Consider the following 5000-nt stretch of genomic DNA (forward strand, 5'->3'; position numbering starts at 1 on the left):
CCGCCCACAACGGGTGACACCAACCCAAGTTGGTGGATCACCCATGTGTGGGCGTTTTGACTTGCCCCACCACAAAGCAAGCCAAAACAGGGGGGAATGAAGGGACCGCACCAGAATTTTCCATGGTGCAAGAGCTGGCTGCATTGAGGAACACCCCCCCCCCTATAATAGCTAAATATGCAAAAGCCACTTTTGTACAAGTAGATACACTTTTTTTGAGTAGACATAAGTTCTGTTTTGGGACCTAGAGAACGAATTTTCACGAGATTTTTTGCAGGGATCCTCATAAAAATGGTACAACATTGCCTGCAAAAAATTAGAATTTTTCGACATGGGGAAGTATTTTTTTTATTTTTCCAAAGACCCGAAATGTGGAAAATCGGGAAAAATGGAAAAACGTATCTAGACACCGTATTTTTGCGTGATTTTTTCCAGTCCATCCCATAATAATATCAAGAAGGTGCCCACCAAGTTTCGTTAGGATTGGCCAAGGTTTCGAATTTTCATGAATTTTTTTCAAAACCCTCTATTTTCCAACATTTCAAAAATTCAAAACCACATCAAGATGGCTTGGTTTTGATACCAAACTTTCTAGACCTCATTCTGCATGCATTTGTGACACTTTCCAACCAACAAAACTCAAAAACCACCACTTTGAAAATTTCATGATTCTTGGCACACCACCAAGTCACAAAATCAAGCCAAAACACCAAAATCTTGGAACTTGGCTATGCACCAACCATGCCAAGATCAATTCCTTTTGATCCCAAACTTCTCCCACATCACTTTGAAGGCATTTGTGAGGATTGAGTCCAGCCACTTTTCCAAAACCATGATTTTCGTTTTTCACCAAAATCACCACCAAGTCACAAAATCAAGCCAAAAATCCAAAATCATGGAACTTGGCTATGCACCAACCATGCCAAGATCAATTCCTTTTGATCCCAAACTTCTCCCACATCAATTTGAAGGCATTTGTGAGCATTGAGTCCAGCCACTTTTCCAAAACCATGATTTGCGTTTTTCACCAAAATCACCACCAAGTCACAAAATCAAGCCAAAAATCCAAAATCATGGAACTTGGCTATGCACCAACCATGCCAAGATCAATTCCTTTTGATCCCAAACTTCTCCCACATCACTTTGAAGGCATTTGTGAGAATTGAGTCCAGCCACTTTTCCAAAACCATGATTTTCGTTTTTCACCAAAATCACCACCAAGTCACAAAATCAAGCCAAAAATCCAAAATCATGGAACTTGGCTATGCACCAACCATGCCAAGATCAATTCCTTTTGATCCCAAACTTCTCCCACATCACTTTGAAGGCATTTGTGAGGATTGAGTCCAGCCACTTTTCCAAAACCATGATTTTCGTTTTTCACCAAAATCACCACCAAGTCACAAAATCAAGCCAAAAATCCAAAATCATGGAACTTGGCTATGCACCAACCATGCCAAGATCAATTCCTTTTGATCCCAAACTTCTCCCACATCAATTTGAAGGCATTTGTGAGAATTGAGTCCAGCCACTTTTCCAAAACCATGATTTGCGTTTTTCACCAAAATCACCACCAAGTCACAAAATCAAGCCAAAAATCCAAAATCATGGAACTTGGCTATGCACCAACCATGCCAAGATCAATTCCTTTTGATCCCAAACTTCTCCCACATCACTTTGAAGGCATTTGTGAGAATTGAGTCCAGCCACTTTTCCAAAACCATGATTTTCGTTTTTCACCAAAATCACCACCAAGTCACAAAATCAAGCCAAAAATCCAAAATCATGGAACTTGGCTATGCACCAACCATGCCAAGATCAATTCCTTTTGATCCCAAACTTCTCCCACATCACTTTGAAGGCATTTGTGAGGATTGAGTCCAGCCACTTTTCCAAAACCATGATTTTCGTTTTTCACCAAAATCACCACCAAGTCACAAAATCAAGCCAAAAATCCAAAATCATGGAACTTGGCTATGCACCAACCATGCCAAGATCAATTCCTTTTGATCCCAAACTTCTCCCACATCACTTTGAAGGCATTTGTGAGGATTGAGTCCAGCCACTTTTCCAAAACCATGATTTTCGTTTTTCACCAAAATCACCACCAAGCCACAAAATCAAGCCAAAAATCCAAAATCATGGCACTTGGCTATGCACCAACCATGTCAAGATCAATTCCTTTTGCTCCCAAACTTCTCCCACATCACTTTGAAGGCATTTGTGAGGATTGAGTCCAGCCACTTTTCCAAAACCATGATTTTCGTTTTTCACCAAAATCACCACCAAGCCACAAAATCAAGCCAAAACACCAAAATCATGAACTTCGCTATGCACCAACCATGTCAAGATCAATTCCTTTTGATCCCAAACTTCTCCCACATCACTTTGAAGGCATTTGTGAGGATTGAGTCCAGCCAGTTTTCCAAAACCAACATTTTCGTTTTTCACCAAAATCACCACCAAGTCACAAAATCAAGCCAAAAATCCAAAATCATGGCACTTGGCTATGCACCAACCATGTCAAGATCAATTCCTTTTGCTCCCAAACTTCTCCCACATCACTTTGAAGGCATTTGTGAGGATTGAGTCCAGCCACTTTTCCAAAACCATGATTTTCGTTTTTCACCAAAATCACCACCAAGCCACAAAATCAAGCCAAAACACCAAAATCATGAACTTGGCTATGCACCAACCATGTCAAGATCAATTCCTTTTGATCCCAAACTTCTCCCACATCACTTTGAAGGCATTTGTGAGGATTGAGTCCAGCCACTTTTCCAAAACCAACATTTTCGTTTTTCACCAAAATCACCACCAAGTCACAAAATCATGAACTTGGCTATGCACCAACCATGTCAAGATCAATTCCTTTTGATCCCAAACTTCTCCCACATCACTTTGAAGGCATTTGTGAGGATTGAGTCCAGCCAGTTTTCCAAAACCATGATTTTCGTTTTTCACCAAAATCACCACCAAGTCACAAAATCAAGCCAAAACACCAAAATCATGGAACTTGGCTATGCACCAACCATGCCAAGATCAATTCCTTTTGATCCCAAACTTCTCCCACATCACTTTGAAGGCATTTGTGAGGATTGAGTCCAGCCAGTTTTCCAAAACCAACATTTTCGTTTTTCACCAAAATCACCACCAAGCCACAAAATCAAGCCAAAAATCCAAAATCATGAACTTGGCTATGCACCAACCATGTCAAGATCAATTCCTTTTGATCCCAAACTTCTCACACATCACTTTGAAGGCATTTGTGAGGATTGAGTCCAGCCAGTTTTCCAAAACCATGATTTTCGTTTTTCACCAAAATCACCACCAAGCCACAAAATCAAGCCAAAACACCAAAATCATGGAACTTGGCTATGCACCAACCATGCCAAGATCAATTCCTTTTGATCCCAAACTTCTCCCACATCACTTTGAAGGCATTTGTGAGGATTGAGTCCATCCAGTTTTCCAAAACCAACATTTTCGTTTTTCACCAAAATCACCACCAAGCCACAAAATCAAGCCAAAAATCCAAAATCATGAACTTGGCTATGCACCAACCATGTCAAGATCAATTCCTTTTGATCCCAAACTTCTCACACATCACTTTGAAGGCATTTGTGAGGATTGAGTCCAGCCACTTTTCCAAAACCATGATTTTCGTTTTTCACCAAAATCACCACCAAGCCACAAAATCAAGCCAAAACACCAAAATCATGAACTTGGCTATGCACCAACCATGTCAAGATCAATTCCTTTTGATCCCAAACTTCTCCCACACCACTTTGGAGGCATTTGTGAGGATTGAGTCCAGCCAATTTTCCAAAACCAACATTTTCGTTTTTCACCAAAATCACCACCAAGTCACAAAATCATGAACTTGGCTATGCACCAACCATGTCAAGATCAATTCCTTTTGATCCCAAACTTCTCCCACATCACTTTGAAGGCATTTGTGAGGATTGAGTCCAGCCAGTTTTCCAAAACCATGATTTTCGTTTTTCACCAAAATCACCATCAAGTCACAAAATCAAGCCAAAAATCCAAAATCATGGAACTTGGCTATGCACCAACCATGTCAAAATCAATTCCTTTTGATCCCAAACTTCTCCCACATCACTTTGAAGGCATTTGTGAGGATTGAGTCCAGCCACTTTTCCAAAACCATGATTTTCGTTTTTCACCAAAATCACCACCAAGCCACAAAATCAAGCCAAAACACAAAAATCATGAACTTGGCTATGCACCAACCATGTCAAGATCAATTCCTTTTGATCCCAAACTTCTCCCACATCACTTTGAAGGCATTTGTGAGGATTGAGTCCAGCCACTTTTCCAAAACCATGATTTTCGTTTTTCACCAAAATCACCACCAAGCCACAAAATCAAGCCAAAAATACAAAATCATGAACTTGGCTATGCACCAACCATGTCAAGATCAATTCCTTTTGATCCCAAACTTCTCCCACATCACTTTGGAGGCATTTGTGAGGATTGAGTCCAGCCAGTTTTCCAAAACCATGATTTTCGTTTTTCACCAAAATCACCACCAAGTCACAAAATCAAGCCAAAAATCCAAAATCATGGAACTTGGCTATGCACCAACCATGTCAAAATCAATTCCTTTTGATCCCAAACTTCTCCCACATCACTTTGAAGGCATTTGTGAGGATTGAGTCCAGCCACTTTTCCAAAACCATGATTTTCGTTTTTCACCAAAATCACCACCAAGCCACAAAATCAAGCCAAAACACCAAAATCATGAACTTGGCTATGCACCAACCATGTCAAGATCAATTCCTTTTGATCCCAAACTTCTCCCACATCACTTTGAAGGCATTTGTGAGGATTGAGTCCAGCCACTTTTCCAAAACCATGATTTTCGTTTTTCACCAAAATCACCACCAAGCCACAAAATCAAGCCAAAAATCCAAAATCATGAACTTGGGTATGCACCAACCATGTCAAGATCAATTCCTTTTGATCCCAAACTTCTC

This window comes from Phaseolus vulgaris, chromosome 9 (assembly GCF_051622355.1).
Source record: "Phaseolus vulgaris cultivar YP4 chromosome 9, ASM5162235v1, whole genome shotgun sequence".
NCBI classification, from domain to species: Eukaryota; Viridiplantae; Streptophyta; class Magnoliopsida; order Fabales; family Fabaceae; genus Phaseolus; species Phaseolus vulgaris.